Source organism: Grammomys surdaster, unplaced genomic scaffold (assembly GCF_004785775.1).
Source record: "Grammomys surdaster isolate TR1022 unplaced genomic scaffold, NIH_TR_1.0 267, whole genome shotgun sequence".
Lineage (NCBI taxonomy): Eukaryota > Metazoa > Chordata > Mammalia > Rodentia > Muridae > Grammomys > Grammomys surdaster.
The window spans coordinates 1,300,899-1,324,335 of NW_021604708.1; positions in this window are offsets into that span (position 1 = coordinate 1,300,899).

A 23,437-nucleotide genomic window follows, 5' to 3' on the forward strand; every position below is an offset into this window, starting at 1 on the left:
CATACCTAAAGAGATTAGCTGTACTATGGCATTTGCATGCACGGGTCATACTTTGTTCTCATTCATCATTCTGCCCATACATTAAATTTATTAAAACAAACACTGTAACACTCTCATGACTTAGTACCATTTTCACCCTATGGTCTTATTCTCATTTATGGCCATTTATTCCCTAGCTTCATTACTTACTAAATCTTGGTGAAAATTCATATCTTCTAACACTTCAGACTGATATTTTCTTAAATCGTTATCATTGCTTCATAAAGAGAAAAAAGTTCTTTGTGAATTAAGTTTCCTTTTGAAAAATATTTTCCATTTATTTCTATACATCTGAATATTTTTTTAATTTCCACATTTATAATCACCACTTTATTGATTGTGATGCCTTACATCTTGGAAGTGCTTGAGTATTAACTAGGAGAGCAAAAGCCAGTTTGGGGTAGGGAGTTTCCATACATGAGTCAAATCAGACTGCATAAGCACATGGCAGCTTCTGACCTTGTTAAAGTGGCCAAGAACCCGAGACAAGATATGCTATGAGCCTAGAGGAAAACATATTACTATTATTCTGTTAAAGGAACATAATAGCAAATGACTCTTAATGATATACTGCTGTATCCATGGGTCACATCAGTGCTCAATCCTTATCATTGAAGTACTTCTTGCAGTTAAATTGGGGTGGATTGTGGTGAGTGATGGGAGAGTGTGGAAGAGAAGGGGATGTGAGGAGGAATAGCTAACACTAAAGTCCTTTATAAAATGCCACTTGGAACCCTACTACTATGGAAGCATCCTAAAGTATATACAGCTATAGATACAGATAACATGCATATATGTATATAAACAAAGTTTTAAGGAAGCTACCCTATAATTGGGGATAACATAAAAGACGGAGATGGGAACTAACACAGAGACACACAGCCGGAAATGTGCAGAGAGTGAAACTGGATAGCTCACTCCAAAATGGGATGTCTTTACCAAACTCATCTTATCAAGGCTCAGAGATCTATGCAGAAGAGATGGTGGAAATAACTAAGAGCCCGTCTTAGCTGCTGCTCTATTGCTGTGAAGGTGACTTGTAGGAGAAGATATTAATTGGAGATTTGCTTACAGCTTCAATTCAGTATTATCATAGTAATGAACATGGCAGCAAGTGTATATGGTGCTTAAAAACTAGCTGAGAGCTGCATCTTGTTCTGTAGATAGCTGCAGAGAAACAGAGAAGGAGGAAGGGAGGGAGAGAGGGAGGAAGAGAGAGAGAGAGAGAGAGAGAGAGAGAGAGAGAGAGAGAGAGAGAGAGACAGAGAGACAGAGAGACAGAGACAGAGAGACAGAGAGACAGAGAGACAGAGAGACAGAGAGAGAGAGTATAGGGCCCACACTTCCTAATCCTTGTTAAACAGTCCCCTCCTCGGTGACTAACCACTGAAAATTATGTGCCTTTGGAGGTCATTCTCATTCAAACCACCACAGAGCCATGGCGATGGATGACTCTAAGGAAACAATGGATTCCAGACACAATAGCACCAATACACATATAAACTCATAGCGACTGTGGCCCCATGCACAAGACCTACAAAGATTAAATCCAGTCAGTGTCTCAGAACTGAGACAGGGAAGTAGGAACCCCTTACCAAGAAGCTATTTGCATCCAATACCTGTACAGAAAGAGTCAGTTTCATCCAATGGAGTGTCACAACTGCATCAATTACACTCCAGGGCAGATCTATACTCAGGAGTGGCTGGACAACACAAACTAAACTCCGTGATTTGTTTTTGAACTTTGGTTTTGACGGTTTTTGTCTAATTTTTCTGTTGCTTCTTCGTTTTGATTTTCATTTTTCTGTTTGTGTAGGAAGGTAGTTCTTTTCTTAAGGAGGGAATATAAGTGAAGTGTATAGTGGGACAAGGAGTAACTGGGAAAGGAAAAATAGGATCAAAATATATTATATAAAATTCAAACAAACACTTTCAAAGAGAACAGAATAATTTGCCCTTTCTGTTTGATTTGAATGAAAAAAATGTTAAATGTTAAGAAACTTCTACTATTGGGAGCAGAGGAAAATAAAGAAAAAAGAAACTTCTATTGTTTAATTCAATTTATTTTACATATTTAATCTATAAACAAACCTTAATGAATATATACAATTTCTAAGCATTCTCATATTAAAGAAATATTCTATGCTTCTGAGTTCTAAATGCACTCAAGTGGAAACTTTTAAGAGGCAAATCAGTGAAAATCACCTGTCTACCAAATGGGGAACATGGAGGCTGAGTTGGTAGAACTAAGTTGCCACTTCCACAGAGCTTTCCCTAGGTTTGATCATCATCGGCACCATACTGGGCATTGAGTTACGTATCTGCAATGCCACAATTTGGGAGGTAGAAATGGAAGAATCCAGAGTTCAAGTTATCTTTAGATACATGGTGAGTTCCAGGCCATCTCTGCCTACATGAGAATCCACAGAAAATAAATAGAAAAAAATAAACAAACTAACTAAACAAAGAAATTTAGCAGGTCACAGCCCACTTTTAAGTCACATGTATGGGAAGCCAAATAGGAAGTGTTCCAAACAAAAATGAAGGATCATAATATAATAGCAACTATATTACTAATATTTCATAAGTGTTCAGGTTGTAATAAAAAAGAAATGGAGAATGGTTTCAATAGGATGGACAATAAGAAAGAGAAAATGATCAAAATTCATTGTGTATATGTATGAAATTGCCATACAAGTAAAATTAAAACTAATAGCCAATCAATAAAGATATTTGAATATATTATCCAATTAAAGTATCAGATAAAAAACATGAAATTTTCTTTTCAAAAGTATGTATTTCAAATTCCATCTAAGTTTTTAGTTGAGAAGCAGGAGAGATGGCTCAGCCAGTAAGCCTTGGCTGCTCTTACGAAAGATTAGGGTTTGATTCTCAGCCCCACATGGTGATTCATAAACATCAGTGACTCTACTTCCAGGGCATCTGATGGAAGCTTCTTATGATTCACACATATATTCAGGCAAAGCAGTCACATGCATAAGATAAAAATAATTAAATAAATCTAAATTGTCAATGAAATTGATGATAAGAAATCCCTTCTCAATCGATTTTATAAGCATTCAACTAAAGGTCCATGATCATTTTGGTCTTATACTTATTGAGATCATGACAAACTAACTAACCATAAAATAGAATTTCATTTAAAATGATTAATCAAAGTTATTGGAGCAAATCACATTTTATCTGTATAAGATAAGTGGTTGGTGGAATTAACCTCATATATATATATATATACTGTTGAGGCAGGCAAGCATAGAGGATATTTTAGTAAACTGACACTGGTTTTGATTTGGCTTACACATACCACCTTCCTCTAATGACACTCTTGGTAAACTAACCCCTTATTCTGATGTACTATGCACCTGTACCATTCTCTGAACAATGTACTTTCCAACATCAGGCCCAACCTTCATTTGGCTGCATGTGCACTCCTCTCTAGACAATGATTTAAATTTCATTTCCCTTTCATGACTATCAAGCTTAAATGATTTCTTTTTAAACATGATTTAAATGCATTTTGGTACTGGGTATGAATGGTCAAGGGGGGCCTTTGGGATATGCAGGAAGGTGAAATTGTATCTTTAAGTGGACTTTTAGGTACGATTTCTATCTACCACATCTCATGTCTACATATAACTGGACATCCATAGAACTAAATTCAGGTGCAATGTGGTAAGATACATGTGCTGTTCAGCTTCGCTGAAGGGGTGTGATGACCTCAATCACAGCCAGTGGATCATGGGAGGGGAATCAAGGAAGGAACAGTAGTCAGGAGTAAAGACATCAGGTGAGCAAGATGAGAACAGGCTCTCAGGAGGCAGCTTCAGTGAAACAGCTCATTTTAATAGGGATGGGAGGGGGACAAAGGTTATTTACACCACTGGGAGTGAGTAGGGCCTATCGTATGAGTGTACATCTTTGGCCAGGGCTAACATGCTGGATATGCCTCATTTACATAAAGAGAAATTCCAGATGCCTCTGGACATAACCTTATAAGGGAAGACACAGTTTAACCTGGCTACTGTGCTATGTTACCTGTCTGGTGGGGCAAAGGGTGGGGCATAGGGCTATCTATGTGCTCCAGGCCTCAGAGGCCCAGAGTAGAGCTGTCTCACTTCTACTGCTCTCAGGACAAGATTTCTTTGGTTTGGGCATGCCTCGACCCCACTCTTGCCTCATGCTGCTCTCATGGTTCCCTGATTCCACATACATGTAAAGTTAAAAAAAAAAGATAATATGGCCTATTCTAACAGTCTGAACAGAGAACCACTCTCACAATGCCCCTCAGTAGCCAAAATTCTCCTTTCCTTGAATCCTACAAAAGGAAAACCCAAGCAATACTCTGGGTAGTCATGTGGCCTGTTATTTCTTTGTTAAGTATTCTGACCTTTCTATTATTTTATTTTTTAATTTATTTTTTCTCAAATCGTAATTCATTCACACAGGGGTTATAAACACAGAAAGGCAGGATGTGGGGAAGGGAATGACAATGGAGTGTGGGTGTTCAGGAGGAATACAGATATCTTCAGAACCGGGTATCGGCTGGGTGAAGGTTCAGGGGACAAGTCACTATGACTCTGCCTATGACTCGCTTGTCCTTATCTAAGTTGGTATTGTCTGCCAAGGCTACCTATTTACAAGGTCTATGACTACTCAGGCTTGTAAATTTCCACAAAAGCTGCCTGTTTACATTAGCTTATAGCCATCTGTTTCAATGTTTTTCCACTGAGACACAAGACTTGGTGTTACTATACATGTATGACAGGCCTATTGCTAATTTTAGGCCTATGGCTGATTTTAGGCCTTCAGTGTGTAAGCAGGGCTGCCCCTGACATCTCCTCCCTTCTCTAAGTATAGAAAGGCTGTGGCAATTCTAAACTTGCTAAGGTGGGGATAGAGGCCTGACCTCCAGTATTTGAAGGGGACCTTGTAATGGCTCCAGTCCCCCTGTCGTTGTCCAGTGAAGCATGAGGGCCATACCCGTCCAGATGTCTTTTTCTTGGAGAGGGAATACTTTTAACATCAACCCCTATGCAGTCTTTCTATTATTTTAAATAAAGTTTTCTTATTACTTTTGCAAATTTGTATGGGCTTATATTTTAATTCTTTGAATAAAAGCCCAGGAATCTGATATAACAGTCAAATATGAGCTACACATTGATCATGCACGAACTGGCTTTCAATATGAGTCAAATATTAATCCACTTTGTGTCTCTGTATGATTTCAGTGTTATTAGAATGAAGCTTAAGAAAAATATCATAATAATGAATAGTTTGAATTCTTCTTCCTTTCTAAAGAAGCCTCTCCTTCCTATCATGCTCTTCTCAGTGATAGAAAAGCTAATATACCACTCAATCCTGAAATGTTTCAGCTTCTCCTTAAGTCACACTGCAGTTTTATAATCATGAAATCACTCTGCCTTCTCACTACGTTCCTGTAATATCTTTTAAAAATATTTATATACAACTCATAAGTTAAAAGACTTATTTCATATATTCTAAGGAATGTTTTTGTTGTCTTATCTGGTAAAAAGAATTGTATAATTCCATGCCACTAACACAAAAACTTTGCCTTAGCCAGACAACTTTTAGGGAGGTCATTCAACACAAATTCTTTCTCCTTTTTTACATAATAAAATAATAAAATGAAACTTAATTCTTATGCAATATTTGGAGGATTTGACATAAGAGAACATTCCAGCCATCTGAGTGTAATTTGAAGTCACAGAAATCAAATGTCTACTTTTTTGGTAAAATTGTATGCTAAATGAATAAAAGGGAGGAATGGAGGGAGGAAGAGAGAAATGGGGGCTAAAGAGGGACTGTGAGACAGAGTGGAAAGGAGTAGCTATAAACCCTTTCCATGGTGTTCAGAGATGTATTAACCTGGAAAGTAAAAAGTAAATTCCATCTACCTCTAAGCTCTAAGGAGCAATAGAAGCAAAGAAGCAGCCCCATGTACAAGCTTAAAGAGCAGATGTGATGACCCCAGAAAGTTTTTTTTTTCTTGTCCATTGGTGACAGTGGTCCTGGACTTATTTTCATTGGGATCTTTGAAAATGCATTTACTTATCCCAGAATCAAATTGCTAGGTAGAGCCATTACTAATGTCAATGAATGCAGTGTGCATGAAGAGAATTGTAATTGTAGGGATCACAGACAGCCATAAAACCTGTTGCATCATTGTATTTTGCCTTGCCTGGCTCTCGTCTCTCCTATTGAAAGTCTCTTTTCAGGTCAAACATTCTCACCATCTATCTAGAACACCGTTTCTGATAGACAAAATGCAATAACTGTACCAGTATATAACATCCACTGTTTCCACCCTGAGCCTGGGGATCTGCAGGTGTCTGTTTCTTTCTTCTGAAGACAGATCCATCCATTTTCCCTTAGCATTTTTGTTTCAGAAGACTTAGAATGGGAACAAAGAGTCTCTTGGATTTTGTTTACCTCTCAGAGGAACTTGTTATATTACTTACAGATAAGAGTCACTGCTCTAGCTTTCTTATAAGAGATAACTTTTTTAAAAATGGTCAATCAGCATTTTATTTAAAAGGAAAATAATATTCAGAAATGTTTTTCTACATGCTAACATTTTCAACCCATCCAGAAATAGAGCAAGTATTCTGTTCAGTCTTCATTGGCAGCACACTAACAGTATCAGGTGATGTTTTGTTAAAATGGCTACCAGGGTCATGCTGGGTATGAATGTATTTTTTATAACCAAAACCCAATTTCAAGTTTTCCATTAATTTCTCTACTCATTTGGCATTTACTCGTAGCTGTTACATGATAGGCATAATGGCAGACTCTGGACCACAAAAAAATGATGCAAAATCAATATTTTAATCTATTCATACTTCTGTTCAAATCTATACAGCATCAAAAACAAATTCAGTTGACTCTGAAGAATTGACTAAAGCATTTTTATTCAAATTACCAGTCAGAATCTTTTGATTAAAATCTATGTTGGCTGGTACTTTGAAGTCCTTACAAAGTTTGTCAATTTGAGCTAGGTCCTAGCTAGTTGACTGCTAAACCATGGCAACACATCATCACAGTAATGAGGATTTCTATTCTTCTCCCAGACTGTACCAGGTCATTACATAGGAAACTCAGAGATTAAAACAGAGCTACAGACAACCTTCATAACTATGCTAACCAATACTAGAAATACAACTTTAAGCACACATTGCCTAATATGCAATTCCAAGCTAAAACTGGTTTGATTTATTCTTTTCAATTAAGTTTTTTTATCAACTAAGCCATTGTTTTATGTGTTTGTTTTAATCTTTCCTAAATAAATAATCAAAAAAGCTGGAAGTCAGGGACAGAACAGGTGTTCTTCAGGAAGACACATGTAGCTGAAACCAAGTATGCTGCTAGTATGTATGAGGCTCTGGATTCCACCCACAAAATAAAACCACAAGTAAACAAAATGAAAAAATAGGAAGACAAAGCAATAACAAAAAGAATTACTCCTCAAAAGTTAGGCACTTTACGCTTTGTCCTATCTTCTACATCTAGCAGGTATTTGAATATAGCTCAGTTTATGAATGAAAAGCAAAGCAATTATACTCTGAAGGAATTTTTGCACATTTTTGACACTAATATTTCTTGGTTTTTCTTGCTTTCACAAAACCTTCCCATAAAAATTTATATTCTGAAAACATTTGCTAACTTTAATAATTTCAAAAATGTTTAAAATTTGAGAAAATCAAATGTTCTTCTGTTGATAATCTGTAACTTTACAATCTCAGTAGAACTGTTGAATTTTATGGGGATATTAATTCCTCTCACTAGCCAGTTGTCATGATTTGTTCAAAGCAAGAAGTTCTGTTAAAAATTAATGTGCAAAATTGCATTTTACAACCACAAAAACCTAATGTTTTTAAATCTCTCGATTGCATAATTTACAGAAAATTCAATAGTATATTCATTCCCACTTCAAATGTTTACAGCAGTAGGTTTTGCAAATTTAGCAGATTTTAATGCTCAAAAGGGAATAAATGTTTGAGAACAAGAGATTTTAGCTGTAATGGTGTGCTACTAGCAAGTTGCTAAGCAGCTGGCTCTGGGCCCACAAATTCCTCCAAAATAAAAGTACAAGTATGACAGACATGCCCACTAACCATGGAAAGATACTGAACTCTTCAAATCTGACAATTTGATTTTAATAAATTTAAATTTAAATAGCCAGACCTGTCACCTATTAAGCTTCATTTTTAGAATTCCATATTGTATGGTATTAGGCGGCAGTAGGCTGCTATTATATTTTTAATATACTGTATTAGCAGCCTTTAAAATTGAGGTGTGTGTGTGTGTGTGTGTGTGTGTGTGTGTGTGTGTGTGTGGTTGTGTGAAATGTGTGTGCTACTGCTCATATTATAGCATTAATATGGAGATCATAGAACAGTGTTCTCTTCTTCCACATTTATGTGGGTTCCAAGGATGCATCTCAGGTCACCAGGCTTATATAGCAATGAGTTGGCTTGCCACCTTGTGTTTTTTTCAATCTTGTCTTTATATTATTTTTGGGCTTCTAAGCTAAAGATTCTTTTCTAAAATTTGTAGGGTGTCTTTTAATCTGTGAATCCTAGGTAGGGTCTTCTGCATCTTTTTAGTAAGTAACCAGTCCATAACGGTCATTGTGAGAGATGGGAGGATGTGTACAGGGATTTCTTTGAATTCTGGCTTTGGGAGTCAAGAAAGAGCAGGTTGAGGAATGTAAACCTCAAGAGTCTGACTCAGGATGTGAGAGTATTTGGAATCACTGTCAATATAGAAAATGGCAAAGGTAAACGCGCCATGGTATAAGAAAGTCTTACTGTATGAGGAATGCATAATCAAGAAAATAAGGAAGTAAGGTTGTAACTAGAGCCAAAGCTGAATGCATCATAACTTGGTAGTATATTTGCCTGATAAAGAGATCAAGTAAATACTTAAAAGCTGGAGTAGAAAATGATGTCATTAGTCATTTTAACACAATGACAAGGTCACTAGGAAATGTTATAAAATTAGGAAATAAATGGGAAAATCAGGAAGCTTTTAATACAGTAACCATAGATGTAATTCAAAATAAAACATGTTACATGTGTTGTATATGTTGTCATATATGACTATAACTGGTAATGTAACAGAATAGACTATGTTAAGAGACAACAATGATTGAGAGTTAGGGTCACTGACTTGGGAACTTTAAAAGGTTGGCTTTTGCAATGTGTGAGATATATTTCATAAAACTGTAACACAATGAGATATAAGCAATTCAAAAAATAAATCTATAAAAGTACAGAGAAGGGTGGAACAAATGAGGAGACAGCATGATGATGGTCTTGGGGGATTGAGGTAAGGATGAGCAAGTCTCTCTAGAAGTAAATGTTTGAAAACAGAGAGCACACTATGTCACAGCATCCCAGACAATAATGAGAGAGAATTTTAGGTTGTTTGTCTGAGTTTTTAATTCACTGTCTCATTTCCAGCATCACTGGGGTTCAGTGTGTGCATCATGTCTCAGCAATTATTTACTATCAATGTCTAGTCCCTGAAGAAATAAAAGGTATCTGAAGCTTTTTTCCAAGCTCGGGCTAGGTCAAAATGCTTTGGCAAAGCTGGAGACATGAACAAAGAGAATGCAGGAGCACAGATCTGAGGGATTCATCCCAGGCTCGCAGAAGCCATAGAATCTGTGAGAGTTACAATGAGATTGGCAAGTTGTAAAACTAGACTCAGATAATACGTGTGATGTGAATAAAATAAATAGAATTCTGCATTGAGAGAAACGTGTTCAAGAAGGGAACAACATTGGAAAATCTGAAAATTTAGAAGAAAGTGGAAAGACCTAAAAAGGACCTACACATTTCTGAAAATATGTAATTTGTGGACTAGATGGCAGAATAAGGGACTTTACGTCATCCTCTGTTAGTTCCAACCTAAAGAATCCTTTTGAGGTTTTCATAATTCAGGCATATGGATTAAGAACTTTGGTATGTAAAGTGTTTCAGATGGGAAAAAGCTTTGGTAATATGTGAATTATATAAGCTTACTATTTTCAACAAATTGAAGTATTCTGTTTATTAGGTCCACATTCCTGGGCACTTCCCACGTATATCCATCCTAGAAACTTTTATCAACTGATGCCAATAATCTATATCAATTAAACAACAACTCACTTTATGCACCCTCAATCTTTGTGATGTCATGTAGATTGAGTATCCTCATATGTCATAAGCTGCAGGAACAAAAGCCACGTACACTGATTTGGAGCCAAGAGCTGGACAATTGGTAACCTTTGAACACCTGTAAGAAATCAGTGTCCCCTATCAATTGCTCATTAGCTATGTTCTCATTTCAGGAGTCCATAGGTCAAGTGTGAATGATTGATAAGTAGAACCGGGCTAGCCTGTGCACGTCTGTAGACAGTGATAGAGATCTCAGGAAGAGTAGGAAGACCCACAAACCATCATGTTAGTTCATAGTCTTGACACCCTAGGAACTCCCAATGAGTGAAAGTCTCTGAGTGAATCATGAAGGAAGCCCACAGACAGGCAGCCACAGGCAGACCCCCCTAAGCCAGAGGATGAGCATTACAGAAGAACCACAGCAATCCAAAACTGTGGAATCTCAATATCCTGTTCCAAATGACACTCTGTACTCTATTTAGGAAGCCCTTCACAGAATGCAAAGCAATGAGATGAGCAACCTGAGGAATCCTCCATCTCCACTCACTATCAGAATATAACCTGAGTTCCAGGGAGCTAGAAACCCACACCAATGCTCTCCTTTACAGAGAACAGTGCTGACCTAAGAACCAGTATAGCCACACCCCAAGAAATCAACTTTCTAGTTGCATTAAAATGTATAAAGAAATATAAACACTTGGAATGTGACTGGTTATCCTTTCTTAATGCACATTCTTTCACTGAAATGCACAGCAGTAAGATAAGTATTTTTGTCTTTAATAGTGTCTAGTTGATGCACTGAGGAGGTAGGAGTTCAGTCTCTAAACACAAAGTCATGATGAGGAAATGCAAGCAGACATTTCCATGACTCATCAGCATACAATGCATACATGACTGAACTGTAGCACCAAGCCTCATAAGTCTATATTATTACGAGGTATTAATCAGAATATTTTGATAAGTTTGAGATAAAAATATTAACTACCCCATTTGATGATTGCTAAGTATTTCAAATGACTACTCATACCCAGTAAATGGATTCAATTAAGGTAATAATTATTGAAGAAAACAAAGACCAAGGTAGACAACATTCCCATAAGCTTAACTCAATATGTGCTCCTTATTTTCTCTTCCAAATTTTCTAAGTACTGAAATGTCACAATAAACTGCAGGCACAATTTATATATTTGCTTTTGGATTCATTTTCTTTTACCTTTTTGACTCTTTTCTTGAACAAACTAAGTTACTAGAGACAAGCATTTCAATCACAGAGAAGCTCTCAAAAGGTTCTTGGAAACATCATTTATTTAAAAACAAATATTCCTCAACTGTCTTATCAATGTGTCACCTTTTACATGATTTTTTTCTGATTTATAATAAAACAGTTAAACAGCTAAATGATAAAACAGATGAATTCATATATTCTCCCCAGTGCTTATCTTAATCTATATTTACCTTAGTTTTCAATACCTGATAAATGTAATGTTTTTTTTGGAATTATCCACTAAAGAAAGCATTAAAGTAGGGTGAACTGATATATGAAGTATATCCTACTACCACCAGTATAGTTCAAGGTCTGATGATGTTGATGAATAGTAATGTATCTCTATTAACTGATAAAAACATGGTATAAAGTAAATGTATTTTGATTTTTCTTTTAAATTGTGTGTGTATACAAGAGAGAAAGAGAGTGAGAGAGTGAGATAAAAGAAAGAGAGAGAGAGGTGGAGGTCAGAGGATGCGTAGACTCTCAGGTTGTCAGATGGTGAGGCAAGTCCTGCAATGCACAGAGCAATAAAATCTTTCACTACATTTGCATTCATAGGTGTGTGCACACATAACCAATACAAGTTTCATCTGACACACTGTCTTAAGTTTTTCCTAATTACTTGGCTAGAGTGTTATATTGTGACTTGTTTCTGTTCTGTTGAAAACACTTCTTAACGTGTTCTTTTCAACCCATAGTTTATTTAGAAGAGTTTTGGAATGGGTTTTTTTTTTTTTGTAATTTTCCAAATACTTTGTGATTGTTCAAGATAGTCTTATTGTTTTTCATTTCTAATTTAATTCTGTGGCTGGATCACACACTCAGATGATGGTATGATTTATGTTCTTATAAATTGAATTTTGTTTTATTTTCCTCAGTGGAGTCTAATTTTCTCAATGTTCTATGTCACTTTCAAAGAATGTATTTTCCGCTCTCAGTGAACTCCTCTATAAATATCACTGAGGTCATATTGCTAGTGTTGTTGTAAGTTTTCTACTGCCTTATGGATTTTCCATTGATTCAGAACCTCAGTTATTGGACAGGAATGTTGAAATATCCAATTTCAACAATTATGATTTTGTCGAATCTTCCTCTCAGTTTTCTGTGTTCATTTCACACATTCACAGGATCTGGTATGGTTATGTACTTATTTACATTTATCATATGTTTTGAGACAAATTGTTCTTTTGTTATTTTTTATACATTACTCTTCTTAAAATTTTCTTCTGATTGATTCTGTTTGTTTTATCGTTAATATCTGAAAGTGCTATAGATTACCATCACTTTGCTTGTAAACTGTTTACATTTCTTTCCTGAAGTAGAATTCCTGTGCTTCTCTGGTTTTGTTTTGTCCAGTCTAAAAATGTCTTTCTTTTAATTAAAGGATTTAGTTCATTTTCTTTCCATGTTTCTTAATTGGGATTCCTACCGCCTTGATAAAACACAGTGATCAAAAGCACCTTTGGTGGAAAGAATTTAATACACATTGCACTTCCAGATGACAGTCCATCATTGAGGGAAGTCAAAGCAGGAGCTCAGTCAGAGCGGGGACCTGGAGGCTGGAGCTGAGGCTGAAGCTGATGCCATGGAAGAACTGCTTACTGCCTTGCTTCTGTGGCTCACTCAGCTTCATTTCCTATACACCTCAGGACTGCCGGCCTGAGGTAGCACCACCACAGTGGGCGGGGCATTCCCACATCAATCACTAATTTAAGAAAATATCTCAACATCTTGGCTAGAGACCAATATATTTTTCTTTCAAGACAGGCTTTCTCTGTGCCATAACTTTGGGTGTCCTGGAACTTGCTTTCTAGACGAGGCTGACCTCCAGCTCACTGAGATCTGCCTGCCTCTGCATCATGAGCGCTAGGATGAAAGACATGTACCAATCCTATGGAGGTGTTTTATCAAATGTGCTTCCCTCTTCTAAGTTTTAGCTTGTGTCAATGTTTCCCACATGCGCGTGCGCACAGACACACACACACACACACACACACACACACACAGGATACCATGTGATCATTTACAGGGTAATATAAGGTACAGTATCCTGCTATTAAACCTATTGTCTATCCTTTGTTTCTTAATTTAAACAAATTGAGAATTCTATTCATCACCATCATTATTCTCACTCATGCACCCGAGCGTGTGTGTGTGCATGCGTGTGCATGTGCGCGCGTGCGCGTGCGCGTGCGTGTGTGTGTGTGTGTGTGTGTGTGTGTATGTAACTTGCAGAAGTTGGTTTTCTCCTTTCACTGTGGAACCCAGGTATGGATCTTGGGTTTTCAGACTTGCTATGAAGGTGCTTTTATCCCTGAGCCCTCTCCCTAGTTCTATTCATTGTATCTAGCCCCCTTATTTCTTGGGGCCCTTTAATGAACTCATTTGCACGCAGCGTGCTCTCCTTGTTATGCTTTACTGGTTATTTATGGAGCTTGCAGTGGCAGTCAACCCCTCTCCATGCAGCCGTTGTCTTTGGTGATATGCCTATTCACAGTTTACCTATCTGTAATAGAAATTGTACATGAAATATTTTGAGTTTTGACAAATCTTTATATGCTCATTCTCTTAAAAATGTTCTTCACAGAACAAGGGATACTAATGTTGAATCCAGGTTTAGAAACTCGAACTCTAGATTCTAAAATTGTTCCCAGTACTCCTACTTATCTTAGAAAACACACTAGAGGAATAAAACAAATAGAAAATGTTTTCATATTTGTCACTCCTTTTTAAAATTTATTTTTTTTTACTTACTCACTTTAGATTCCACTCACTGCCCTCCTTCTGGTCACCCCCTCCCACAATTCTTCCCCTCGCCCTGAATCCCCTTTTCCTCTGAGAGGATGGAGCCCCCTGGGTATCATCCCATCTGACACTCCCAGTCTCTTAGAGGCTAGGCACTTCCTTTCCCACTGAGGCCAAACAAGGCAGCCTAGCTAGTAGCATATATCCCACTTACAGTCCACAGCTTCTGTGATAGCCCCTGGTACAGTGGTTCAAGACCCACACGAAGACCAAGCTGCATATCTGTTACAATATGTACGGAGAGGCCTAGGTCCAGCTCATGTATATTCTTTGGTTGGTGGTTCAGACTCTGACAGCCTCAAGCGTCCAGCTCTGTTGATCCTCTTGTGGAGTTTATATCCCTTTTGGAGGCCCTTTAGAATCCTTCCTCCTATTCTTTCATAATCTATTGTTTGGCTGTGGGTGTCTATATCTGTCTGAGTCAGCTCCTGGGTAAAGCCTCTCAGAGGACAACTTGCTCTTGTCTGCAAGAATAGCAAAATATTATTAATAGTGTTAGGGATTCGTGCTTATCCACGAGCTGGGTCTCCAGTTGGGCCTGTTATTGGTTAGCCATTTCCTCAGTCTCTGCTCCATCCACCTTGCATGCACTTATTGAAGACAGGATAAATTTGGGGTTGAAAGTTTTGTATGTGGTTTGGTGTCTCTATCACTCCACTAGGGTTCCTGTCTGGATACAGCAGGTGGCCTCTTCAGGTTCCATGTCCCCAATGTAGTGAGTTACCACTAAGGCCACCTGCATTGATTCTTGGTCTTATCTCAGGTCTCTGTCTTATCCTGGAGATACCCCCTACCTCAGGTGACAGCACATGTTGGCAAGGATGTGGAGAAAGAAAAACACACCTCCATTGCTTGTGGGATTGCAAACTGGTACAATCACTCTAGAAATCAATCTGACATTTCCTCAGAAAATTGGAAATAGATTTACCTGAATACACAGCTATACCACTCTTGGGAATATACCCAAAAGATGTCCCATCATACCACAGGGACATGGGCTCCACTATGTTCATAGAACCCTTATTTGTGATAGCCAGAAGCTAAAAACAACCCAGATGTCCCACAAGCAAAGAATGGATACAGAAAACGTGGTTCATTTATACAATGGAATACTATTCAGATATTAAGAATGAGAATATCATGAGTTTTGCAGGCAAAAGAATGGAACTGGAAAATATCATCCTGAGTGAGGTAACTCAAACATGAAAGGACATGCAGGGTATGTACTCACTAACGAGTGGATATTAGCCAAAAAAGTACAGAATGCCTAGGATACAATCCACAGAATTCAAGAAGGCAAATAAGCCAAAGGGCCCAAATGAGAATGCTTCAATCTCACTTGGGAGGGAGAAGAAAATGATCATAAGAGGCAGAGGGAGGGAGGGACCTGGCTGGGAGATGGCAAGGAACAGGGAAATGGGAAAATGATCAGGTATGGGGGCAGACAGGAGAGAAGCCCTGAGGGCCAGAAGAATGAATGGAAATATGCAACTCCGTGGGGGGCGGGGTAGGAGGTAAAGGAACTCTTGAAAGTATCAGAGACTTAGGAGGTGAGAGATTCTCAGGACTCAAAGAGAGGGGCCTTAGATGAAATGCCCAACAGTGGGGAGAGGGAACTTGTAGAGTCCATCTCCCATAGAAAGACAGGGCATCAAGAGGAGGGAGGGGGTTGCCATCCCACAGCAAAAAAATTTTGACCCAGAATTGTCCCTGTCTAAAAGAACTGAAGGGACAAAAATAGAGAAGAGACTGAGGGAAAGGAGGTCATCCAGTGACCAGCCCAACTTGGGATCCATCTCAAGGGAGGCTCTAAGCCCAGACACTGATACTGATGCTATGGTGTGCTTCCAGACAGAAGTATAGCGTGGCTGTCCTCTGAGAGGCCCAACCAACAGTTGACTGAGGTAAATGCAAGTACTTACACCCAACCATTGGACTGAAGTCAGGGACCCCTATGGTTGAATTAAAAAAAGGCTGGAAGAAGCTGAAGAGGAGGGCAACCCCATAAGAAGACCAGCTGTATCAACTACCCTGGACCCCTAAAGTCCTTCAGACACTGAGCCACCAACCAAGCAGCATACATAGGTGATCTGAGGCCCCCTGATATATATATAGCAGAGGACTGGCTGGTCTGGCCTCAGTGGGAGGAGATACTAACCCTAGAGGGACTTGAGGCCCTAGTGAGTGGGGAGACCTGGTAGGGGAAGGAAGCATCCTCTTGGAGACAAAGGGGAGGAGGAATGGGATGAGGAACTGTGGGAGGGGTGACTGGGAGGGTGGCAATGGCTGGATTGTAAAAAAAAATAAAAGTAATAATAATAATAATAGTAAAAATAGACAAAAATGGATATTAGCCCTCTCTCAGATTTGTGAAGATCCTTTCTCAGTCTCTAAGCTGCTGATTTATTCTCTTGACAGTGCCCTTTGCCTTACAGATGCTTTGCAATTTCATTAAGTTCCATTTGTCAATTGTTAGTCTTAGAGCCTGAACCATTGACATTCTATTCAGGAAATTGGTTCCTGTACCAATGTGTTCAAGACCTCAACATAAAAGCAGATACACTAAATCTCATACAGTAGAAAGTGGGAAATACCCTTGAACATATTTGTCACTCTTGATTGTGTGTGGGTGAAAGCCTATATGCAGTAGTGTTTACCTTCAACTAGAATAATTATGTTTAACACTTCTTTCAATGTATAACTGCTGAGGATAGATTTTTCTCATTCTTTCTTTTTCTGAAGATGTTTATTTTTAAAAAATTTTTCAAAGGCTAATTTCACTAAAATAGAGCATAGCTGCAGGTTGACTTTCCCCCAGATTGTTAGTGATATTGTTCAGCTGTTTTCTGGCTTGTACAACTTTGATGACAAATTCATAATCATCCCTCTATGCTCTCAGTTATAAGTAATGTGGGTTTTGTTCCACTAGCTGCCTTCAAGTTTTTTCCTAGTTATTGTTTTCAGTAATTTGATTATAATGTGCCGTGGGCTTTCTCTGAGCTTATTTTGCTTCAATTTGCTTAGCTTAATTATTTATGTAACATTCAGAATAATTTCATCAATTCTTTTATGATTATGATTCTCTTCCTCCCACTCTGAGATTCTAATTCTATGGTTATTTTTTGCCTCCTTCCATGTGACTATTACTGAGATGTTGAGTTTCTCAACTTAAGGCCACCAAGTTTGTTTTTCATTTTAAATATTGCATTTTTATTTCCCAGACATTCTGCTGCAATGTTCTACTGAGTTATTATATCTCTTCTCATTTTGTCCGTGATTTTTCTTAAATATTGATACCTAATATTGACAGATTTCTCTATTATCCCTCCAGAACTGTCTCCTCTGTTGGTTAATTTCTCTCTTAGTTAGTGGGCACATTTTCTGATTCCCTACATATCTTGGAATTTTTATAGATAATAAGAACTGAGAAGATTATGGTATCTGTGTTCATAGCTGTCGTCTTCTTAACAGTACTGTGCTTTCTCCTGGCACTCAATAGGTAAGGCATGTTTTCATTGTTTGTTTTGACCTGTAGGTAAAGTATGTAAGGTTCAATGGAGTATAATGATAATGGAAGCCACGTGTCTGAGGAGACTCCTGTTACCCTGGTATTAACCAAATTTTCCCTGAAGTCTCTGCACCATAGCTACATGAAATGATAAAACATCCCTTTCTTTGAGCTCAGTCTCAGAAATGTTTAAACTTATACCTTTCTAAGTATGCAGTATTGCATGGCTTCATGAAGTTTCAACCTAGAGTTATGCAACTTAATATTATTACCGAATGTTTTCTCACTTCTTCATTATTTTGTCTTCCCCTTCAGCCTACTCTAATCAAACTATCTCTTGTCAAATATCTGGCAATAGCTGGTTTATTGTGTTATTTCACTGGTTTTCTGGTTGTTTATGTAGACAAGTCTTAATGATATTCCAACCTGGCTGGAAGTAGCTGTGACAGAGAGCCATTGTTTTGCATGTGAAAAATATGAAAGTTGGAGAAATCCAGAGGAAAATATGCTATGATTTTATAAAACGGAGAATCATATGGATAACTTTTAAAAAGTTATCTGATAAAGAAATCATCAGAGGCTAGAAAAGGTGAAAGAAAGCACAGGAGAGAGCAAATGTTTAGTAGGCACAGGGCTACAACTGGTTTGGAAAATTAACATTCCGTAGTCTCTGGAGCAAACTCAGGCTATTTGGCAGCATGTAATTAACTGTGTCTCAAAACACCTTGTTCAAAGGCTTTTCAGTGGTCTCAGAGTAAAGAAATGGCAAAAGTCTGAGGTAATGGACAGACCAATTATCCTGACCTGCCCTTTGCACATGTTAAGCACGGTACACATGAATGAAAATAGCTCACTGTACACTCAAAATAAGCCAGGCAAAATTGAAAAATACCTTAAAAGGATGACATATCAACAATGTAATATGACCAAATGATTCTCTATCCTACTAACTGCTTACAATTAGAAAAACCAAGTTAATATGTGGATCAACAGAATAAAGAAAACACTGCAGAGTTCTTATGTTTGCTTTTGAAATGTGATATTCTGCCTTGTATCTTAGAAATCTGGGCTTTAATCAATTCTGTTTCAAAATCCAGAAATGAAGTTCATCTTACCACAAAGAAAGACAAGTTGGAATTCCTCTTGTGAGAGGTATATTGAGTCTATATAATACATGTCCAAAAGTGTTCATATAATCAGTTTATGAGAACATGGACAGCATGCTCACCCACAGCCCAGGCAAGAGCTGGCATAAATTATGTGGATATGATTTAAGTAACAAGGTCGACACCATGGTTATTTATCTGAAGCAGTTGAGTGTTATTGTTCTGCTGCAAGTTCTGTTTGGGAAAATAAAAACACTCAGTGGCTGCGCTGGAAAGAAGATCAGAGAAGGAAGTAGGAATGTGCAGACCTTCAGTCTTTCTAAATGAGTGTCATTAGGACCACAAGCATGAAAGTTTATGTTCTGCAAATGCTTGCATCTTTTAAAATAGCCTCTGCAGGCTAGCTGTCTGCACACATAAGATGGTTTTCAAATAAAACTAAGCCCCATCTACTTGCACGTTGATAACTTATTTTCCTAGATATTTGTTGCAAAGTATTTTTGCAATGATTTCTCATTTTACCTGTTCTTATCTTTAAATTATTAATATTCTTCTAAAATGGTTAATGCTTCCTAAACACATAATAGAACTCTTTGTATGGCTATTCTCTTCTCATATTTCAAAAACACATTAAAGTTTAATTCTACATTTGCCAGGTCATTGTTCAAGATGACAAGCCACTAAACACAGTTTTTATTTATTTGTATTGTAGAACTTAATCTAGCTTTCCATTGTGAACATGAACAAAAAATGAAGGACAAAAACTTACTTTTCTTTTTCCCTGAGAAATATAATTTTCTGTGTAACTAACTGTATTCAAGTAAAATCAGTATTATTTCTCTTAAACAAACCAACTGAATAGGGGTACATTATTCCTCAATAGTCAACTTTAACCTTCAAATAACTTTCCATTTTCTAAACATTAAATATAAATTAGTCATAGTTTGGAATGTGCATGACTATGACCCTTATGACCAAGACGCAGCATGAAGCCATTAGAAGACAGTGACCACTCTGCATTTGGCTGTGGCCTTGGAAACAGCTCAGAAACCATCAGGTGCTGTCACCTAAAGGTGTTAAAAGAAACTCCACTCCACAGCTGTCGTTAGAAACATGGGTCCATCTCTCCTAGGACAAGTAGCTGCAACATGTAAGAGTGGCAAGTCCAAAGTGAAGATGAGAGCAGAGAAGAGAGACACAAGAACATCCTGGATTGGAAATTGGATGGGTTACAACTGGGAAGATAATCATAGAAGAGCAACAGAGAGAGAATTCCAGCTACCAGACCAGAAGTGTAAAGTTAACTTAGAATTTAAGTATACAGCTGAAATAAAAAGTACCTTCATGCTGAATCCTCCTATGGTGATTAAGAAAGGAGGTAGAACAGCCTCCACTTGAGATTAAAATTGCATCCAGAAAAACTTTAGTTTCCCTGCCACCAGCTCCATAAATGTGTCTCAATTCAGCCTGTTTCCTCTGATTCTTACTATTGCATCTACCCTGTGTTAAAACATATAACATCCATTAGATAGTTAGGTATAGTGAGCTGCAAAGGCGACTTACTCTAAAATCTGAGAGCCCATCCGTTCTCACAGTGTCTTTCTGTGGGTCAGCCTGTGTGACATAGCGGTGTTTTCTACTTGCATAGTCATTGCTAGAAGACAGAGTCCCACTGCACTCAGAGTGGACTTTCCAAGGAATGATTGTATGATTCAAAAATAATACTAGTGTTCACACATGTGTCTACAATGTGTCACATTTAAGGGCAGAAGACACATTTTTACTGACTTGAATCTTTTCGGCTACTTTAAAAATAGGTGGTGTTCCTAATTTAAAACTAACAAATAGAGACTAGGAGAATCAAGAGACCTGTCAATAATCCCCAAACCAACAAAATTAGACAGAAGACCCAAATCTTATGTTTAAAGTTCAAAGTGAATAATAATAGAACATTCATTAACACATATCAGTGTGTGTGTGTGTGTGTGTGTGTCTGTGTGTGTGTATACATATGTGTATGTTGGGAATGTCACAGTGCACACAAAAGGGCAGAGAAAAACTTACAGAAGTCAATTCTTTTCTTCCTCCTTGTAGGTCACAGGAATGGAATTAAGGTTGTCAGGCTTGGCGGCAGACCTCTTTACCTACCACCCATATGGCTGGCCCTAGGTTAATAATTTTAACCTGTATATTGCCCAATCCTTTACAATAAATGAGTGATTGAATGAATGAGTAATATCTACGGCATATCAAATGTCCATACACTGGCATGTATCTCACATGATTGATTTAAATGAGTTTCAGGTCCAATTAATTATGCCTTGGATATAAATGCTATAATAGATAAATAAATATATATATATATTTATCAAGCAATTTATTTAACAAGCAATATGTATATATATATATATACATATTGCTTGTTAAATACTCAAAAGTGTTTAAAATGCTAAGCTACGAATGCCTCAGCTTTCAAATTGCAGCATCTTTTCAGCCTCAACTCCAACACAAAATCAACAAATATAATATTGAACATTGAGCTGGATGTGGTGCTCAGACCTGTACTCACATCACTTGAGAAAATGAAGAAAAAACCTGCTGTTCTCAGTGTCAGCCTGTACTACTTGGTGGCTCATGACAGCCTCGACTCCAGTGACACCTTGTCTCTAAACAAAAATCAGCATCAGCATCAGCATCATCACACCAACAATAACAATAGCCACAGCAACAAGACTGAGCTCAAAGGTCAGCACATGAGACCATGGGATACTCATATAAACCCACTCAAACCCATTCCTTCTTCTACATGGAAGCCCTCTGCCTCTTTCTCAGGTGAATGTTCATCACATTACACTCTGTCTCTGAAATGTATGGCCATGCAGTTATGGAAGCCAGAGGGGAGTTACTTTCACATCAGTTGCTCTCTGTATTGATTTGGAAGTGAAAAACAAATGGGAACAAACTGTAGATGGTGTGTTTCATTCTGAGATCTGTCATTTCTCCAGATAAAGTGTTCAAATGGGAGTAGAACAGAAAGAGTCGTAGTAACGTGGCACATTAATGATTACAACCTCACAAGCCCTTTATCACACCAATGCCAGAAGCCCAATAATGGAATCAAATGATCTAATTTAAATCTCCAGAACTTTCTTTTTACTATCTAAGGATAAGATGAAACTATACCACTTAATCTATTGTATAAACTTGAGACAAAGATGTATCACTGCACAGTGAACACTGGCTGGTGTGTAGTAAGTCTAGAAAATGATTTTGCTACACACAGATAAGTTTATTGCAATGGAATAAAAACAGGGTTGGGTACATATATATATATGCATAAATACCTGATATGCAATCATAAGGACATGAATTCAGAGAGATCTCTAGAGAGCACATAAAATCCAAGTACAGTCACACGCATCTGCAATTCCAGCATTGTAGAGAAGGAGACAGAGACAGGAGTCTTGGAGCCTACTGGTCAGCCAGTCTAGACTACAGATAAGCTCCAAATACAGTGAAGAGATCCTGTTTGAAAAACACAAGATGAGGAGTGATTGAAGGAGACATCTGATGTCAATCTCTGACCCACATCCACATTACCAAGTACATATGCAGTACCTGATGCATCTGCACACACACACACACACACACACACACACACAAACACTGCATAATAAAAGCAATATACAATCTATGCATGCATGCAAAGCAAAGAAACCACATAGAATTCAGAAAACAAAATAATTAAAAATTAAAAAAAGAGAAAGTAAAGGCTGTGATGATCATTGCTCTGTGTTCTGTTAACTTGACACAAATAGAGCCACTTGAGAAGAGAGAATCTTATTGGAGAAAATGACTTCATTAAATGGACCTACAGTAAAGCCTGTGGGAAATTTTCTTTCTTAATGAATGATGTAGGAAATTCCAGATTCACCCCAGGGAAGGCAGTTCTGTGTTTTATAAAGAAGCAAATTTAGCAAATGATGTGAGCAAGCAAGTTTACAGCATTCCTCCACTGTTTCTGCTTCAGTTCCTAACTCTAGGTTCATGTCTTGGCTTTCCTTGATGATAGACTGCAACTATAGGCCACAGAACCTCTTTCCTTTCCCAACTGGTCATGATCAGTGTTTATCAGAGCAACAGGAAGCAAACTAAGGCAGAAGCAAAAACCATCTCATTCAAGCTCTTATTTTTCTTTCTCATCAAAATAAAAAAACAAAAGTAATTGTTAATGAAGAGAAGTGTACAGAGTATGTATGTATGTATGTATGTATGTATGTATGTATGTATATAATATCAAGAGGTAGATGTACATTTCATAAATAAGATGTATATTTCATACATAAATTATGTATGTAAATAGAAAAATGCTAGATAATAGAGGTATTTTATAAACAGGCGATAGATAAATAGAAGAGTAGATAGATAGATAGATAGATAGATAGATAGATAGATAGATAGATAGATAGATAATAGACAAAGTTAAACAAATATAGATAGCCATCTATAC